Source organism: Zerene cesonia, chromosome 20 (assembly GCF_012273895.1).
Source record: "Zerene cesonia ecotype Mississippi chromosome 20, Zerene_cesonia_1.1, whole genome shotgun sequence".
Classification (NCBI taxonomy): Eukaryota; Metazoa; Arthropoda; class Insecta; order Lepidoptera; family Pieridae; genus Zerene; species Zerene cesonia.
In genome coordinates this window covers 6,799,256-6,821,232 of record NC_052121.1, presented here as the reverse complement: position 1 = coordinate 6,821,232, position 21,977 = coordinate 6,799,256, and the positions used below count along the sequence as shown (strand labels likewise).

Sequence of the window (21,977 nt, the reverse complement as noted above, 5' to 3'; positions counted from 1 at the left end):
CCCACCGCGCCCCCCCTTCCCAGCGCCGCGACGCCCGACTGTTTTTCTCTCGGCACCGACCGGGGGACGCACCTGATTTTTTCCGTGATATTTTTTCCTCCCTCCTCGCGACGCGATCCGTTCGCTTTCATTACGGTTTCGAGTTTGATTTATCACCGCGGCGGCTCTGAAATATTCTTCGATGGTACCGGCTGTCGAACTCTCACCTCTGATTAGCATCGATTTATCGAAATTAGCAAATATCTAATGAGCCTAGTTTATGGAAATTTCCTCTATGATAATAAACAATACTAAGTTATCATGAATTACAATTTTATAATGCATAATCAAAACAAATATGCTTGTTTCTCAAAATAATATTTATTAACCATGAAATCATTGGGTACGCTGTAACTCTACGTAGGTATATCGTAGCCGACGTCTACGACGTAGAGACGCGTGTAGTGCCTTACAACACAACGAAATGAGCAGATTGTCCAATAATTGCTATGCACCGATTCTATTCGCGTTCATCTCTAATATTTGGCGGCGACTCAATTCTAATGTTTCATATTTGTGTCATATTTTTCCGTAAAGGGGAAAACAAAAACTCTTTTGACGGAAAGAAGTTATTTGTACCCGTTGACGTCTCGACATCTCCATGCAAAGTATGAGGTACCCTTATTCTATTTTGAAATTGTTTCGGTGGCCGGTATGCGGATTCGTTTTAGTTTCACGCAAAGAGCTATGAAGGCTGTCGAGATTGTGTTGTGAGTACCTATACTGCAATAAAACTTTAAAGACGCAGACGAATGCAATATGAACTTGGCGCACAAAGCGTATAAAACTTCTTCAAACTTGTATTTATCAGTCATATTGGATACCGTGTGATATGAAATAATTTTGTAATATCTTGATTTTAATATACCTACATCGAGATTTATGCTCGATCCACAATGACACAATGTTAAGAAAGTTTACCCAGTGCTTTTGTTAAAGTTACGCGATACAATATCCTAAGTTTACGCGATAAACCCATTGTTCATATTTAAACCTATTTGAAAATTATTTGTTAGTAATAATGTTAAATTTTCAGTAAACAATGATTTTAGGTATTTAATATATGGGAAATAGCAAAGCATGTATGGTATCATAGTTACACTGGGAGTTTATGTAAAATTATTAAGATTTATATTTTCCTTTCATACAAGACTTTTGAAATTTTCGATCCTTTTCTTATTTGTTACAAATATAACATAATATGATAACGGACAAATTATGTACAAACAGTGGTAGGTAAATTTTTACATTCTATTATAGTTAAACCAAATCAAACATTAAATTTCTAGATCTGTTCAATTATATATTATAGTTATAGAACATAAACAGTATTCAATTTGTATTTCTCGGCTTATAAATTAGAAAGTGAGTAGGCGTTATTTTAAAGTATGCAGCCACGTCGCTCTTAATATAATCAACAACGTAGCACTAATAAGTCAATTCTATAATAGAATTGAGATGAAAAGCACTCCACTTATAAATAAAATTATATAGTTATAAGTAATATTTTAGTGTGGTCCAAATCGCACATCAAAACAAGCGCAAGCACGTTCACTGTTTCAGTGACAAGACTGGTAAATAAAGAAATAATAATAACACATTTTTATTTCACACTGAGTGCTCTAGTGGCAGTAACATCCGTTGATAGCTGCTGTGTAATGGCAAAGTAAACGTCAAAGTCGTAACGTTGGCGGCGTTCATTAAAAAAGTCCACAAAACAGTTTGTACTGTGTGCTTTCCGAGAACGAAACGGTTGGAATTAAAAATAATCACCAACACGGCACGGGAACAGATATGAAAAATAATAGGCGCATATCTGCGGTTGAGACGGGATGTGCGAGCGATTACGCACCTCGTGTCTTGAGTGGGGACGGAATTTTGTAAATCGCCCCGTTACAGACACATTTCTTTGTACAATCTTATATTTAAACTGATATTGGATTGTATTATCCATCGTTCCTGTTCAATTGTTGATATTATAGGTTAGCTATACATTTGTCAGGAATTTAAAGACATAAATGTTATATTACTAATTCAGCTGTAGTCATTATCGGCCTAATGTCAGTGATTTAAGAACTTAGCGTTCAAGAGCCACAGGACTTTATTTGGTATCGCTTTAATGACACATTATGAATAATTAAAATGTAAGGTAGATATAATTTTGCAAGAGTGACTGCAGAGTGTCTTGCTGGCTCTTCTCTGAAGAATCAACCGGTGGTAAATTTGAAATTATGTGTTTTTGACATTGCCATTGTTTCTTACTTTCTTTATTAGATTAGGATGGAATAGCAATCGAATAGTACTTGTAAAACCACCATTGTGATAACATTTACAACACTGTCTAACAATTCTGTGTTGGTTGTTCCATCTTGTTAAGTACGTAAGGGATCGTACAGTGCTTCCTAATCGAATTACAATTGCCTACAGTGACGTAACGACAGGCTTTGCTAAGGAATACCTTAGGGGTTCAGGCGCATCGACACATCCCTGATTTTAGGAACCATTCAAATTCAAATAAACGCTTCCAAAACTCACCATGCACATGCTGAGTAGCGATAAGACTTTCTCGAGATATATAAATAAGTTGTTTGTGTAGAGTAGATAGAACGCCATCTAGTTGCAAACAAGGAAATGATTGTGCGATGATTATTTAAAAACGTAAAACATCTTAAAAACTTTTAAGATAATTTTATCATTCGTGTATCTATTGATTTTATTAGGAATTACAAATCTTAATGTTTTAACTGATAATCTTTTATTATTTGATTCAAATACCGTTATGAAAACAACTTTAAACAAATGATGAAAGAGAATCATACAAGAGTGAACGTCACGGGTGGCCGAGAGGCTAGGCGTTGCTACGGTTAGGCAAGATACGCAGGTTCGAATCCTGCCTCGTGATCAAATTTTTTCTATTCTTTCAAAATTTCTCATTTATAAAGCATTTCAATGCTATAAAACTAAAAATTAAAAAGAGTGAACGTTTTAATATTTAAAAGCAAGTTAAATTCCGCCGTTTATCGAATGATTCAAGTGCGATATCACAAAACAAAACAGATAAAACACTCATCAAATACAATCAAAACCGGGCAGGACAAAGCTCAAGTTAGGCCTGGAGATTTTCATGAAGCAAACTTCATTACTACTAGGTTTGCCATAATCCCCACTGGACAAGTGCTTTAATCTCACTCGATTCGATTCCAACTTAAACGGGCCACTTGCTTCGTTTTTACGTGTAATCCATTTTTAATTGCCTTCTCACTGTGCCGTTATTAAATTTTCAAGCTGAAATTAATTGCAATAACAAGTTTGAAAGGCCGCGATGCGACAATAGATCGTATCGATGTTAATTTATTTAAGAAACAGCTAAGACTTTTGTTACTGATTGATGTAATTCTTGGTTTAAGATTTTGGACTGGTTTTCTCGCTAAAGCTGAAGGCTCTTTTGATCCGTATTTAATAGCTCCAAGGCTTATATTGACAGCTCCTTCTCAATCTCTGCCATCTGCCTAGCATTACAAATTCCTTATAGTCTTTATAAATCAAAATAACGAAATAAAAACTTTTATTGTAACATTTTAGTTTAATGCTATGAATATATGAATTAGGTAAATCATTTTATACTTTTGTATACCAATACATAGGAACACCATAAAGACTTTATTTAAAGATAACAAAAAAAAATGTTTTTGTATTTACATATGCCTAAATATCAAACATGATTGTTTAAAAAATGTATTGTTACCAGCTTAATAAAATTCTGCAGTTGCGTGAAAATGTCCAGTCACTTGTAAAATTCGACACATTTTACACATGACGCATATGAAAATGGAAAAAAATCCAATTTGATGGTAAAACAGTAATAAATCACAGAGTCTATAACACACCTGAACAAGTGTACAATTCCGCACAAAAACCGTTGAGCGTTACGAATCGGAGTACAAAATTCCATTTTGCGCCGTCTAGAGGAAATGAAGCAATTAATTCGGCAGATGGCGTCGCCGTGCGAGCATTAATCATCGACTAATCGTAACTGCAGTCTTCGATTAATCCAAGCTCAATTCACAGACACCGGTGACGTTCGACCACTTGTGTTTTTTGTTATGTTTATTATTAGCTACTGGCATGTTATAATATTGCTGACCTATGAATAATCAAGGTATCAAGTCGTACGCAAGTCGGCACGTGTCAAGCGAAATATTATTAATCGACATATTTTAAGACTATAGCTATAAATATATAAAGGACGTGTAAGAACACGTTTTATGACAATTATATGGGTCAAACAGTGAACTACATTTAATAATTTCACGAAAAATTGTTTTGAATGTAACGTGTAAAGGTGTCCTTATCAAATGTATTCATTTATATTTTTATTACAAATGTATATACATTTTTTTTGCACTGATTACACAAATATTAAAAACGAGTGGTATAATGATGAAACAATGACGGGAAACAAAATTCATAGAAACTTGAAATTGACGACGCAGGTTCGAATCCCATCTCGTGATCAATTTTTTATTGTATTCTTAAAAATTTCTCAACCTGAAATTGTTCAATAAAAAGAAGGTAATAAAAAGGTACGAGGCACTTATAGTACAGTTCTCAGATATTGACTTAAAGAACAGCGTGTACTGTGTATTGTAATCTTATAGTGACACAACAAACATTTGACGTATACGGGTAGGGAAGAAAATCTGTCGGTTAAAGAACGAGTTTAAGTCCTTTGAAAGGATCCGAACTTTCACAAAAGAGGGCCCGCATGATTTGTGAATGCGTGTAATTTTTCAAACGTCATATTTTTTGTTACAGTTTTTCTAACAAACAAACTTAGCCATTGTACTGGGGCGACTTTTCGGCGTGAGTTTCACCGTTGTCTTGCTTCTTGGCTGAACTTTGATAGTGTTTGACAGAACAGCACAGCTAGCTTTTGATTTCCTTTACGGACTTCGGTTTGTTGTAACAATTTTCAAAATCTACTTTAAAAGTTTGCGCTTCGAGTTCGCCGTACGCTGCATAGTGTTCGCGACTAAAACATAATAGATGTTGACTACCTTGTGACCGAAATATGCGACTATGAAAGAATTTATCCGCTTACGATCTGCCGTAGTTTTTATTTATATTACGGGAAAAGTTAGCTAACCGTACGCGTTATACGTTTCGTCGCAGTGCGCTTTGTTTCCGAAAAAAGCAGCCTATGAGTTATGGACAGGTAAAATTGCTTGCAGCCTTTCAGTTAGGTAATCCTTTGTCGCCGTAGTATGCCAGTCCGTCAGGGACTGAACCAGCCCGCAGCGATCGGCCATTGATACCTGTCGACGCGTCTATCCCAGATTGACAGCTCTCGCCCCTCAAACTAAACAGAATTTTACAACACTCCATCAATATCGTTATCGCGTCAGATAAGACTAAATAAATGCTTTGGCGGTCTTCAAAACTTTCAATGTTGGATAGCGTCAGAACTGAAATATGAAGGAGCTTTCATATTTCACTGAAATGTAATCGATATTTTATGTTTTTGTAAAGGTCACGCTGATAACTTAAGGCATTTGTTGCACTACTAATATACGTCTGCGATTTCGTTCGTAAAATATTCCATCGTATATCCATACATCATACATTAAATAATTATCCTAATAAATTGAGATCTTACTTAAATTACCCTTTGGACTATCGATAGTGAAACTCCGGTAAAATCAATACAGCCTTTTAAGATATCAGATTACAAACACTCAAGTATTTGCTTTCTGTGGAATATCCGGATAAACGACCATTTGCATAGTATACAAGATATAAAAGATGACAAAAGTTTATATTTTATTTCATTATGTAAATATTATATGTACACGTTGTAAAGCAGCGGACCGTGGAATTTATAAGTAGTTATATATTCCAATTGAATCCCTCATAGATAAGTTGACATTGCTCCAATGATATTTTGTGTTATATTATATGTTTTTATAAATTCAATCTTACACATTTATTCATGAAATTGAGAATCTTTTCTCTTTTTAGAATCGCTTAAAAAATATGTTTGATAATATAGGTATTACATTCAATTTAGTTTTTTGCATTCTTATTGAATACTGTCAATTATCTTACAATCATACTTCACACAATAGAATCAAATTGTTAGAAGCAATTAATAACAGGCCATTGATACAAAAGACTTAGCCCATAAAATATCATGTAAAGTATAAAGTTCCCACCTACGAAACACAACAACAATAGTATAAAGTAAATGTCAATTTAATATGTAAATGATGTGTTTTTTGCTCGCACGTCGCAATAGCCTGATTTTGATTTCATCATTCAAATTAGTTTATTCAATGCGAGTTACAAAACAAACTGATTAGGTGAATCAACAACTACAGGCGTTTTCGATTACGATTCCACCGTTCGTACGGCAGCTGCTTAATTAACATAATCCGATTTGGAAATAAGCAAAGTTGATTTTGTATAAACTTAACGTCGCGCGTTTAAAATTCGGACAGTTCGGCGATCGTTTTAAATTCGGAACGTAGGTAGTCATTTTTCAAAAAGCGATTTCGTTACCGACTACATTCATTTACACTTAATAATTGTGTTCGGTCGCGGCTGCTGACTCATTATCATATAAATGAGAGAGAAAAAGCAACGGTCGGCCATTAATCAAGAGAATGGAGCAACAACACTGGCTAATACACTTATCAACTTTAATTCAATAATCCGGCGGCGCGAGCGCCGGACCCCGAGTTTCGTAACGTGAAAAATAACCGGGAAGCGAAACGCACGACCTCACACACTAATCCCAATTAATTGCAGCGTACATAGTACTTTAAACGAGTTTACTTATTCCCTTTTATTTTGGTGCGCTCAAATTTTCACATGCTCGTAAATATATGCATGTTCATGCTATGTAATTACTCCTATATACATTATGGCCACTGACGGTTTAAGTGGCTAAACTAATACTGTACCTTATTATATTATTTACACCTCACCGCCTTATTTATTATTATTTTTTTAATGGAACATTTTTAATTTACCATTTCTAAAAAAATGTACATTGAATTCATCAATGTCAGAAGTATTTTAGCAGTGTTTTTTGTACGTGGGAGTTAAATTTTTCTCTACACAAATTAGGTTATATTTAACAGAAAGGTTACCAGAAAACAGGAGTGATTTTGCAGTAATATATTTATAAAGGCTATATAAGTAGGAGATTAATTGCATTCCAGGGAGAATATGCAATTTATTTCTTGTTATATATCTATGAATCAAAGTCAATCTTATAATCTATCTGATGCATTAATACACCACTATAAATATTAGTTTCTAAACATATAAGAAGCGTGTACCCTCCATTCAAAATGACATCCTCCATACAGTAGAGTAAAAAATAACGCTAGATACGCGGTTTCAGCAAATGAAATTACAAATCCCACCCTCATACAAACGTTCCTATTATTTTACATATGATTCCTTAACTCTCCGTATTATTCTTGCAACAGTTTAAAATAAGTGATAATAAATTCTAGCTAAAAACTATTCTAAATTATACGGAGACATAAATAAGACGCGACTACGGCGTAGCGTCGTAGCAAGTGGCGTAGTCGACAAAGGTATGAGCGTAGCACCCGTCGCAAGTTGTGACACCCTGCTATAATTTGTACATCTTAAGTATTTAAAATAACATTATTACATAGTGCTAATATCTCTTCTTAATAATACACTATTAAAGCACATGAGAAAAAGGTAATTTATAATGATGTCATAATGAGCGCCTGACTATTAAAAAAGTTAAGTAAATCCCTGAAAAATATGCGAATTGTTAGTTTCCTATTAAAAGACCTAATAAAATCACGCTAGTTAATTGAAAGTAATAATATTATGTTTTAATTATGACGCAAACAATAATTTCTCGTTCTAAATACGTCCGTCACATCTAAATGAAAATGAATAAAAAAACATTACTCAAGTTCTTAATTCATCTCGCGCGTTCAAGAGAATGATAGACGCAATTAGTTTTAATATTAGAATAAAAAGCACACTTTGTCATAATATCAAAATCAGTCTGTCCCAGTTTCGCAAGTGAGCGGTAAGGTTCTGCGATCCAATTTCATGCTATCGTGAGCTCATGCACCAATGGTCTACCCACCAGAGAAATTTCACTAACACAAAGTTATGATTAATTGAGGCAATAATATGAAGACTACACCGTACTTAGTCGCGCTGAAACCTCGGGAGACGGAGAGCCTACGTACTTGCATTTATTTCTTCTGAAACTATTCTATTTTTCACTCGACTCTGTCTAATTTATTAAAGTCAAACTTTGTACACTTAGTTATTATTACAGTCGGAATGGAAGCCTTTGAAATATAGAACGTATTTCTGGAGTAATTTTAAATGATGCAGATCTTTATACAGATGTATAATAAAATTGTTATTTTAGTTTATATTAAAAAAGAACTTAAACATTATTCACGAACATATTACGTTGTGTGTATGTGTAAAATCTGAAATGGAAGTGAAAATTCAAACCAGAATATAAGTCATTACTTGGTATAAAATGTAATTATTATATATATAGTACGAACTTGTATTTAATAGGATGGTATTAGCACAATTCTTGAAACGCTACGCATTATCCGCATTAATACTATATTCATTTATTATTTTCTTTATTGCAAGCCACGTGTACATTATTCTAGGAAAACTAAGTGTATTTCCCATACTAAATACTGAAATAACCTGATATTGAAAGCGTCTCTCTGGAGAAACTTTTTCTAAATCAAGATTGCAATAAGTAGGACCTGCCAGCCGTTATTCGAAATCAGATAAGAAATTCAATTAAAATAAAATTGGTCGAGCGAGAATTGAGTTTTAGTGAAGGCTATTTATTAAATTTTATTTGTAGAATATTATAATTTATGCCGCAATTTACATATGCCCACATTATTTCTATTTGAATTATGAAATAAGACGTACTTAATCCCTTAAGATCTTAAATAAAGATAAACTAGACAATATGCTTAACTTTAATATCTGATTAGAAAAATGTATATATATCCTTCCCATTTATGAGTTAAAAGACAAAGTTATTTAATACATAATGAGATTTTGAATTCCATGAATAAAATTTTCCTATACTTCTGTAGACATAACATTAAGTATTCACTAAACAGAAACTGTAGGAGTAAACGGTCATTTTAGATTTCTTGTAAGATAACAATAATTGAATAAAATGCGTTCATACAGATATGCCATTACATTTTGCGGTTCCACCTGATTAAAAGACAAGGTAAAGTACAGTAACATGTTGCTCGAATGCATAACATCGCAGAGCGACACAAAAGTCTTGCTTGAGATTTTTCTCAAAAACAATGCCTATTTATACTTCTACGGAGAGTTGGATATCTCTTACAACTGTTCTGTTTTTCACAGTGAAGACAAAGGGACTTCCTACGTTCCAACAAAAACTCATCCACGCCAGATGATGTGTCTATGGCGAGAAATTGCAAAAAATATGCACAAGTATATGATTGTCTATGCGTGGAATTTTAAACAAGCCGTTTTTTTCCATGTCGAAGAAAAGTGTAGCGGATGTGAGAGGATAGACAAAAGGGCTTTTTATACTTTGTTAGGTTTCTGGCGTGAAAGAGAGCGCATGAGAGGGTCTCGGCTAAGCTCCCTGGCTTAACTACTCGTTCAAACACAAAAGTCCTTACATAAATCTTGTCACAACGAACTCGGGGCCATCTCACCTACGGAGGTATGCACTTTCCCCTTTGAACTTAGTATTAATTCGATATCATAACCTGGGAACCGTAGTGTAATATATTTAGATAGGAAAAAAATCTTATACGTTTCAACAACGTACAGTCACTTAATTGTATAAAAGTAAATTTTAAGGGTTAGGATTCTATTACATCAAATATTAATAGCAATAATACAATGACCACTTTGATGATCCCCACAAAAAAGAAAACAAAATTGGTGATAATTAGGCAATTACTTTTTATCTAGATTATATGCACCCTTGGAAAATAACAGAAATCTTGATATCCGGACAGAGCCGGGACGAGCGTCTAGTAGACAATAAAATAAGATGTATTTAAAAATAGAGGTTTAAAAGGGTATTTTTTTGTTAAAATGTCATTTTGACTTCGAAAATCCACGAAGTACAAATATTGTAGTGCTAACGAACATAGCTGCGACCGAAAAGCTACTAAGGAATAAATAAAAACCAACAGAAAGTTTTCCACTCGATAAACATAAAGTAAATATCGTTTAGTACAATTTTTTCTTGCGAATCCCTCACAAACATGTTATTATTGTAACTCGATTTTATTATAACCTTGACATCTACATTGTACGTAAAGCTTATGGTAAATTTGTACATAATGTACTTTTTTGTGCTTATACATTAATTGCAATGTTTATGAGAATAGGTCATATTGATGTAATTATAAGGATAATTACTGTGTGAATAGATTATGCTAATTTTTTTTTTTCGTTAATTTGTTTTTAGAGTATTTGCAAATTGCATGATAAGAAAAATAAAAAGAGTAAATTTGCATCTTTTTATCTCAAATAGAAATTCTCTGTACGCAATAATATTATATTTTTGTAACAATTTTGTTTATCCTTCAGAACGAGTGGTCTATGATGTTAAAGCTGATCAGATCTTGGGGAGCAAGGGCTCAATATCAAAACAATTCGTCAAGTCTACACACTAAGCGCTCACAATGAAAATGAGACTATAAAGTTCCCTGGCGACGCAGAATGATTCTATTACGAATATGAAATGTTATTACCTTGGACGGATTATAAGCAGGAGCAGGTTCTTACAAATGAAATTGCTTCCCTCTTTGGAATCCATTTAAAGGATGAATGATATAATTCTTAGGAGTAAAGACTTTGTCAAGCGGAAGATGCGTTTATTCGAATGGAATTCCCCGGGTTAAGGATGTGAGTGTGTGCTATTATTTGACTAAAATGTATTCAGATTTAATTTTCATGAATATCGTTATTCGCAGGTTTCATAACAATTGTGTAAATTAGTTTTTTGAAAACACTCTGATGATGATATGTATTAATTACTAATCGCATTTTTTTATAATTATATGCAAGTAAATATAAAATACAATAAAAATAAAGGAAACCAAAGTTTGATTTTTAACTCTCATTGTCTAATGTTTTATTTACGTTATTGCCCAAATCAAATATGTTATTATAATGACCTTGAGAATAGATACTCGAGTTTTCTTACCTTCACTTTTATTAAGAAAGAAGTCATCGAAAGTCACCAACTTGTCCTCAAAAGAACATCGATCAATTAAGCACTTGAATAATACATCTGCCCCATACCACAAGGCGGTACGGGACAAATTTTTTTTTCAAAATCACAAACAAGATTGAAGATTCCAACTACAAATTCGCTAAATATATTCTAAGCTAAAAGCTTTTCATCAGTATTAGAAAGTTGCGAAGGATCTCATAAATGTTTTTCTAGTCCACACATTCTAACGGAATGTTTTAGTTGCCTAAATTGTATATAGCAGCGCTTAGCAAGCGAGGTAAAAGGATTTGGTCTAATAATGTCTATTTACATGAAGCTATTGTGACGAGAAATGAGATGGAACACACCGCTTAAAATCAACTAAGAAGCCCAAACGATTACTCTATACGATTCCATAAACGATACAGTGTTATTTATTTAGCACTACATTATATTACAATGTAGATTACTTGTAAATTAATGGATGTCATTCCAAATTTAAATTGCAATTAAAATTACATGATATTGCTTATTGACAAAATTTATCTAAATTAATTAAATTTCGTAACATGTATATAGAAATAAGCGGCATATATTTATAATCATAAAAAGAATTATGCATATAATGAGAATCGATAAGTAATTTATTTGTGAAATTAATAACCAAGCACTCAAACTTAGCTTTATAAAAATATGGATAAAATATGATCTCACGAACATATTACTCAAATAACTGAAATGTTATAATGTTTTGTTGGCCAGTTATATAAAACAGTAGCTTCTCATCCAGGCATTGCCCGTGTGGTAAAATTAAAAAGATTTTCCCCGCATAATTCTTATTCCCGTTCGATTTCTGTAATAAAAACTATCTTACGTTATTTTTTGGGTCACAACTATCTTTGCGTCGAATTTCATCAAAATCGGTTCAGTCGTTTGGGCGTCAAGACGAGACAGGCAGCCGGGGTTATAGTATGATATCAGTATAGTTTAGAGATAGATAAATGAAAACAGTATATTAAACTAAAAGCTGATTTAAGAAAAAAGTGTCTAATCGTCGCTTAGGGGAGCAGTTTCGGCTAACAGTGCTGACAAATGCAATGTTGCGACAATGTTACAAAGAAAGTAATAGAAGGGTCGACTGCAAGGGGTTCTTTGGCTTATAAACGTATGAAATTATTGCCATTGTAAAATAAAAAGCACAGGAACTATCAATGTGTCTTAGTTTAAAAATAATGTTAACCTAAGAGTGTATTTTAGTTATTCATAATTATCCATATGATAATAAAGAAAACACAATATAAGACTGTTATTTATTCGCAATTAAAACGGAATTATCAAAAGTGTAATTAATTACTCGAAATTTGAATTACAATACAATGTAATCGTAATACATTTTGGAAAATAATAAAATATTAAAAGCTATTAATGAAGACGAAATATCTATTTAAAAATATCTATCTATTTAAAAATTCTATACGCTGTTTAAATTTATCACTTCTCAATTCTTTTGACAAAATATCTCAACAATAACATTTTATCACTAAAGAAACTTTAAAGGTGCTATAGTTAACTCTAATCCGTCCAATAAATTACGTTTCACTTAAGCAACAGTTTTATAGCTCTAAAAAGGCGATTTACGTTGGGAACAGTGTGGGTAAAAATTTTAAATATTATAAAACGCTAGCTTCCATAAACTAAAAAGGTTTTCACTCTTTGAAGGTACAATCTTTTCGGCAGTCTTATATTATGTTAATCAATCGACAATAATTACCGTCCCCTTTAATTAGCACTGCCTGATCGATCGGTGTAATTATAAACACTCGTCTATAGATGTAAACGTTGGCACATAAATCATTCCTTAACCTTCACTAAAATCGCCAAGAACACTTTAGTACTTCTGAGTGCACCCTCGGTCAAGTGCATCGGGGCGTAAGGGCCCAAAACGACCCACGACCTGTCTGCTGTTGACAGCCCTCCAAACTAATCGTAACTAATATTGTTGAGTTTGCATCTCTTTGTGAAATGTTACATAAATCAAGACTTGCGGGCTATGTAGAGGCTTGCATAATTAGTTTTGTGCTGTTTGTTTTTTTTTAACGATAAATTAATGGAATAAACAAAAAGCAGCTGAGATACATCGCATATTTTGATATTTAGATATTCCTTAATTGGAAAACACTAATGAACGTATCATAATAAGTTTTTGAAATTTTTGGAATACTAGCAAGAATCTACGCCTATTATCAAGTCGTGCATACATATTGAATTTCTTCTATTCTTTAAAAATTACTCAAAAATTTAAAAGTACTTCACTTCATACTTTAAAAATCGAAATTAAATAAAAATATACATCTTGTTTTACTAAAAACTACACTACATACTACATTTCTTTTTCGGAAAAGATGTGTACAAATGCACGAGATATTTCCTTTACTTTAAACACATTTCTGTAAATCTAAAACAGTAAAACCGAGTTGAACATCGATTAGAGAGCGGAAGCTTTTGAGATAATCCCTTTAATACCTAGCAATTTCAGTGACCGCCACATAATTCTTGACAAATTAGATTTTTGCAAGGTATTACTGGGTAAGACGAAATTAGTGCTGACTTTGAGTCGAGTGCAGGCTTTTAAACGTGAATTAGAGGTCGCGTCGCTCAAGCGTTAATGGTGTATTATGACGGAGTACTTGCAAAAATTACGTCGCCATTTTAACCAATACATCCACCATACAACTAATAGTGACAATCGCATTAAACGTTCAATAGATAGAAAGTTAATTAAAAGAGAAAAGAACGCAAACAATTAGATTGCAAACGTATTTGCTGAACCGTTATTGTATCGCGTTGATGATACTCGCCCGTATCTACGTACATATTTAACATGCCTCCGACTTTATCGCTTTGAACTTTGCTAAACAAATAAGCCTTTTTAATTTTTCACGGTAAAAACATACCGGCTCATGGTTTTGTGGGGTCCGGCAGCGAAATAATCGGGTCCGTCCAACAGCTGCCGGAAATTTTACAATGTTTATGAGGTCCATCGGGAAGCGAACATAAATTTTGACTATTGGACGTGTACAACCGTCGCGATGAGAATGTTTAAGTGCAATAAACCAACTAATTGTGTATGTATGAATACCATGTTCATTTCGAACAAACGTTTTCAATTTTAATTATATTATAACTTCTATTTCATCCGCGTTATTGTATCGGGGTGATTGTTACACACCGCAATATATACGTTTTATAAATATTTATCACACCCAAATCAATTTATCAATAAATATTCAGTCGAATTAATGTCGCTGGAGTATGAAGAGTAAGATGGATTGAATATTGTATAAAACATTTTATTATGATACATGAAAATATAAAATCGTTGCGTATTAAATTTATCCATGTTTCAGTCAGTAATTTTATTGAAAGAACTTAGAAATAAATAGAAGTGAATTATATTTTCAAAACTGAGATATATTTCAAAAAGCCTCACATAATCTATGTTTTATTTCCTCAGAGTACTTGAAAATACATCTAAAAAGTTTTCATAATACAGTTCAACATTGCATAAGTCCGCAGCACGGCAGCAAAAATATTTGATATTCAGTATTAATCCACGAATCTCCCGAATAACGGGTCCGTACCTTGTAGGATTTCAGAAAGAAAGCTGCTTGGGAAACTTTTATCCGAACTCCCGTGTAATCTTACTTATAAAAATAAACTTTTGCATTAACTGATTTTGAATCAGAGAAGTTTGCGGGTAGGCCAACCCATGCCGGGTCTCTTAAGAAACTTACTGAATCAATCAGCTGGAAAACAGAAACAAATAAATGTGTACTTTAGTAGTTTTGACTTGATAAGAGTATAGAGGCTCGAATTTATGAAGGTGTTCGACAGATAATATAAAAGTTCACAGATAAGGTGGGCTTTACGGGGCTTCGTGTTCAGTTAGCCTGAATATTATAGGGCTTATACGACTTTAGATAGCCTGCTATAGGGCACATGTGATATTGTGCATAAAATTAAATTTATCAGAAATATTATTTGGAGTCAAGTGACTTTATGTGATATTTGATTACTGTACATAATTGACTTCATATCTTATACTAGTAATCAATTTCATAGCGTTACCGAAAACTATATTATGGTTTCTTAAATAATTATTATTATACATAAAATATTATGTTTTGCGAAAGTAATTTTGTAAATTTTTGTAACACTAATTAATTTTAAAAATGTTCTCATTGATTTCAACTAATAAATAAGAGCGTATAAGAATTTTCACCACGGAGCAAAATTCAGCCAAACCTTGCAATATTCATAAGAGGCTCTAGAAATTCAAGCAAAGGCTGATCTTTAAAAAAAATTCACTCCCTTTTTTGATAGCGTTCGAGACTATACGTGTCGTTCTTACTGAGGCAGAGTGTAATTAAGGTGCAAAGATATCCGAAGTCTGCCGACAAGGGGAGGCTCGAGGGCCCTCCAATGGTTGGCTGTGTACTCAAAACCGATGAGTGTTGCGTAGGCTGCTTGCTGTATTCTCTTTTCTGTGCCTTCAAAAGATTCAGAATAAAGTTAATTGGGTTAACGTAAGACTTTTTTAAGGACGGTTTCGAAATTTGATTTACACTCGCAGTTTTACAACTTGCTACAAAAGGTTTTTATCTATGAGAATGTAATGGTAAGTGTATAATAATTGGACAGCGCGCACATTGGTTCCCAGAGGCACTTCGCAAACTAAGCGAATAGCAGCTTATGTTCATGTAGAACTGCTTTATCTTAAAGATCTACAAAACAAAACCACATTGCTAGTGTTTAACTAAACTATTTATATCTGAGGACGAAAGTGTTGGCATCCTTGTCTGTGTTAACTGATCACACCCTTAAGGCTCACCAATTTCTGTCAGGGCTGATTACACCTCCCCGATTGTCCCGTCTCGCCCCGGGCCTTCAGCTATTATTTGTGTTTCTTACTTATAATTTGCGAGCTGGAAAAAGTTCGACAAACACAAGTCATTTTATTGAACGTAAGAACTTTCTTCGGAGTTTGTCAGTGCGCTCGGGGATCATTCATTAATACTATTCGATTTGTACGATGCCGAAGTTGATTTAATCAGACATCTGTGATTGCCCGAATAATAAGCTGCTTACATTAATTTGCGACAAGAGACCTGAAATGCTTTTCGTTTTTTGAATAATAAATCTTATTTGAATATATCGTTAAATCTGCTTGAAATTGCCTCGAACTTAAACAGATAATAAATATTAAATGCAGTGCGTAGGTAATGTTATAAGAAAACGAATGTTTTTTTCTACATCCACAGGTTTCTATTAGAAAATTACGAAAGGAGCTTGTCACAACAAATATCCCTGTATACATATCATTTAGATGACGTTATATATTTCAGAATTTTGCGGAAAATCCGTTCATTGGCGCGAAACGAAATCATCGTTCCAAATACGTCTCTCGACAACAAAAGCTGCTCAGTACGTGTTTTACATATTTTTCTTTAAACAGACCGTAATATTTACTGGCTCACATGTATCGTCTTAAGGGGATAAATAATGGAGTTTCAGATATGTGCTCGGCATACGAACAACCTGAAAACAACGCTCCAATACAACAATTTAATTTGACGTTCGAAACAAATTAGCATAAATATAGGGGCAAATGTCATAAACAACATGATTTCATCAGAGCCTGGTTTCTTTGCAATAAATGAAAAGTCATGTGGGCGATATATCGTTCGTTCAAAATGAGTATTATGCACAAAGAAATGAATCATTACTGCAATGAATATCGCACGGGTGTAATTACCGTGGTCTCAAATTAAGCTCGCTTTAAAGTTATTATAGATACACGTATCTTGCAGTGTTCAACTATGATAGTCGTTATCGTCTACGTACACAATGCTTAGTTGAGATCGTTCGAGTATTCTAGTAAATATCCATTTAAAATTTAATTCAGATTAAAGTTAGACTTGAGATAAAACACGAAGTTATGTTTGTGTTTTTTGTATAGGGATAGATGACACGAGCGTTATGTGATATGATATTAGATTTTTTTTCAAGGAAAATTTAATGCATATTATTTGATTGTTACACTCTAGAAACGGTATTTGTTCGTAATTATTATTGTTATAAATTTTCAGTACCAACATTTAAATAGCTACTTAAAGTATATGGAAATATAACTCGTTAAATATACGCTTTCGATGGCTATTAAAATCCCAGATTAACGAATGCAGGGCCTTAGTTGAGAAATCATTTCCTGAACAATAATAAAAGGGATTCCCATTATAAGCATTTATAATCTGCACATCATCCAGCTATTTACATCAAAAACAATCTACTCGTATTTGAAATTCAAACTAATCTTTTAAATAAAATATTCATAACAACTCATACAAGTAGCTAGCTCACGCAAACGGGTCTAGAAAGACGTTAGGTGGAGCTAAGCATTGGAAGATGGATAGCAGGGTAATCAGTTAATGCTTTATGCGGTTTAGAGCGCAAACCGGACGGCCGTGTTGTATGCGCATAAATATTGATACAAATTAAATTGCGACACCGACCGCTAATACGCTTATGTTGGTCTTAATAAAATATTTACATGATAATTTTTGTTTGTTCTTTAGGATTCATTTATCGTGTGTTTTTATATGTGCTTGAGCTAGAATGTAATTGTTGGTCTTTTATTCATTGGAGTGGCGTATTGGTTATGCGTTAAGAAAAATATTCGTAGGAATATTCATTGCATTGTTAATTAATATTTAATTGGAGGTTTATTTCCTTTCGGCCGTGATTTTTAGTAGAATATCGATTTGTTGCCAGTACTTTTATATTTATCGATATTGTAGTTGCAGACTGTACATTATTACCGTAAAATGATGTTAATATGTTTAATATAATTCAGTATCCATTACAGTAGCATTCGTATACCTAATAAATAATGGCACATATAGCGCAATGCGTCTAAAAATAACAAAAGTAAGGTGCGCATTTAAAAGATGGATGACGTTATTCGGACAATTCTGTTATCAGCCGCGAGGGCGGGCCGCCATAGCTATACACTTAGTCGACCATTTGGTAGACGTTAAGTCCTTTAAGGCAACTGTTTTACTGAAAAACTCGCATTTCAATGACATGGTAGGCTATTTTCATATACTAAGTGATTTTTTGCAGACGATTAGGGTAAGGGGTTTCGAGATTTATATTTGTACAATTGTTTTAGAGCACTTTATGTTTTATTTATTTGGTTTATGGGTTTAGGGATGATAATATCCTAATAATATTATAAATGCGAAAGTATGTAAGGATGTGTGGGCGTTTGTTGCTCTTTCACGCAAAAATTACACAACCGATTGCAATGAAATTTGCTACGTCGACAGCTGGACAACTGGAATAACATATAGATAACTTTTTATCCCGATATTCCTACGGGATACAGACTTACGCGGGTGAAACCGCAGGGCGCAGCTAGTAGATTATAAAAAGATTAGCTATTTTGATACTTTCTTCAGATTAGTTTATAAATTTATCGTTCGTATCAACGCTAAGTGGTGGTTGTGTGGTAAGGACCTCAGTCTTCAATAGAAAGTCTCGGGTTCATGGTAAGACATAAATAGATTTTTATTTATCCGTGCTCTACTCTACATATTGCTTTTAATTATTGGATAAAAATATAGCCTATATTTATAATTAAACAAAATGTTCGAGATTTATGGTTTCTGGTACTCCTTATTTGTTCTACAAATTAAGTATTGCTTATAGATTAAGATAAGTTATCTCAAGAGGCAAGAATGTCGTATAAGCACAGATATAATACTTTCTCACAAAGTTTAGATTTATTGGTCTTCCCAAGTGAAAACTACGCAGAATCTTGTTTGATTCCAATAGTAAATCATATTGTTGTAAGCGATAACAAATGAAATAAATAAAACGTAATACACTAAAAAATGTACCGGGATGTTTTGTAAGAATTAAAAATGTGTAAGAATAATATATATCGATATTTATACAAATAATAATTCACAACTAAGAAAACAATTAGAAGAACATTTACGTATGTGTAAATTCTATTAAAAATTATGATCCATGTTTCATATCAAATCTTTGAATACGTACGTATGAAACGGTTGTATTACAAAATATTTGATACAAAGAACAAATATCAAATATTTAATCATCATAAAATCCATGGAATGTTTATGGACCCCACCCTTCGCAGACGTTAAATCATACAAACTGCTTAGTAGTTCTGCAGATAAGTCGATAATTGGCAGCGAGTCTTAATTAAAATTAATATGTTTATTGGCTACGCGCGTTCGATTCGAAGATCTCGTTATTATCTACACTACAATATATATGCTTTCTATTTGGACAGAACTAATAATTACATATGTTGTACTTCGCATGGGAATTCTCAATAATAAAATATTATTAATCAAGCTAGCATATAATGTATCAAAATAAAAAAATCTACAAAAGGTCACTGACATTCCTGGGAGGAACATTGAACACACACATTTGAAAATGGAACCCCAAAAATCACATCAATCGGTTGGAAACCGACGGAATTATCTAGTAACAAAAAAATCATTCCTCCTTCGTTTTTGCAAGCGTCGGTTAAAACATCTGGTGGCTATAATATTTCTGCATTATCTTTTTTCTAATTACGTATCCCCTTGTATACGTATCGCAAGTCTGAATGCCTTTAAAACATCTTTAAAAAGGGAAATTTAGGAGGCTCACACTGGAAAATTCACGTATTAAATATTAGAAGCTTCCCGAATGAGATATGGTTCGTTAAGAGAGCATACATTTTTGAAAGAGCGTATCCTCTGATCCGTTAAATAAGACTTAGAGAAAAACCGTCTGTCGTTTGACGCACGCAATGTACGTGTAGTGCTATTTGTTACCCATTAGGAGTTATATTCATAAATTATTGAATTTTTTTTTAAATATCAAACGTAATCCTCCTTGCAGTGTTGTCGGGTAAAATGTGTTTATGTAGTAACTCTTACAAGCTATGCCGTAATTTACTTATAATAACCAGCATAATAATATTATGTAGCAAGACATTTATATCCAAATTCTTAATCTATTCATCTATAAATGGTTTTAAACTGTGGCATGAATCAAAGGGTTGAATGATGTTAAGCGGAATATTTTGAATTAAAAAATAAATCAATGCCGTAATAGAAAATTCTGGAGCCTATCAAATTAGATTGTAACCTTTGCAGTACAGGGGCGAGGCGGAGTTCCTTGAGTGGCTAGTTACAATGACGAGGCAGATAAAGTGGGTCGATAACTTCAAATAGCGACGTGAAAACGTGCCGAGAAAATAGCATTATTAACCTCTCGGGCATAATACGCGCGCCAGTGCGCCAGATATGGTAATGATTATGTAAATCCACCTCTCGCAGGTACATCTCAGCAACGTTATATACTTATTAAAACCAAGATTGCCAGACTGAAGGGATTGTATCGCAGAAAAACTTTGTCCGAATGAAACTCGAGTGTTTATCGACTTTAAATTTTTACGAGGGTAGTAATTGAAATCTCAGGTTTCCTGAAATCGGACCATCGACGTTGCAGTCCCACTAGGCGACTCTGTTTTCAATTTTCTTAGTTTCGCGCTCGAAGCAGGGAAGTATTGTATGGCTAGATTCTTATCTCTCTCAAAAGCTATTTAGCTAAATGGAATTTACAGAGCCCGCACTGCAGTTCGACGAAGTACATTGCAATATTTAAAATTTGAAAATTTGAGTAGAAACGAGCCGCTATTTATCCTGAATTCCGCGAAATATGATTATGGTCCTTTATTTTCAGCACTCCACCAAATTAAAATGTTTTATAAATAATCTAAGGGGAGGGTTCAGTCAAGATTTCCATAACGCTCTCTCTGTAAACCAACAAACATCGCTTAACAATCGCTGTGAAGCGCTTTTGTAAAATGTTGAACTTGAATCACCTAATTGAGCTCTGTTAATCAAGAGAGCGAAGTTTTCACAAGTTCTTAAATTATTTGCGTTAACATAAAACATGGAAATTCAAAGCGTTCCTTGAATATTTTTGTCGACTCAGTTGTCGAACTGGGCTTAAAGTAAATTACGAATAGAGAATATTGAGAACGAGCGGAAAACATAAAAATATTGACCTCAGATCTTGTTAATGAAGTTAATGAGTGAAGTTGTATAGCGAAAGAAACTTCGGTAAAGCATCTCACAACTTTCAATTCTAGAATGTTGTTACAAGACTCTGGGAATGCTTGCAAACTTCTAGCGAAGAAATGAATGCAATCGAGAAATAAATGCGACTTAGCGTCGTTACAATTAAGACACATTTTACAATGTTTAATTAACATTAAAACATTCCTTATAAAGAAACGAAGGAACATAACTATGAATTGCTAAGAAACATACCAAAATTGTCGTAATGTAATAGGACATAGTAATCTGTCTTAAAGATCTATAAGGGTTGTAGAATCACTCAGCACCGTTGAGTAAAACAAATGGGAATTACACATGCGTGGTAAGTCTGCGCTGTGTCATCCACTGATCCCATAAATTTCACTCTTGGTACCCAGAATATCGAACAGAACTATTCGTGTCCAATGTTAGGCCCACAGGAATTGAATATGGCTAACGTGCTGATGGACGCTTGCCGGACT

At 33.5% G+C, this 21,977-nt stretch overlaps 1 protein-coding gene across 7 annotated transcripts in view; it reads right to left on the bottom strand.

The window, feature by feature from the left end:
- Positions 1–21,977, bottom strand: part of LOC119835109 (RNA-binding protein Musashi homolog Rbp6) — a 382,679-nt gene that overhangs the window by 157,814 nt on the left and 202,888 nt on the right. The window contains exon 1 of one of the 7 annotated variants that reach the window (XM_038359754.1): positions 3,927–3,955. The exons of the other annotated variants lie outside the window; for them this stretch is intronic. The gene's annotated coding sequence lies outside the window, so the exon portion shown is untranslated. Of the gene's footprint in view, positions 1–3,926; positions 3,956–21,977 lie in introns of those variants that run through there. 7 annotated transcript variants of the gene reach the window in all.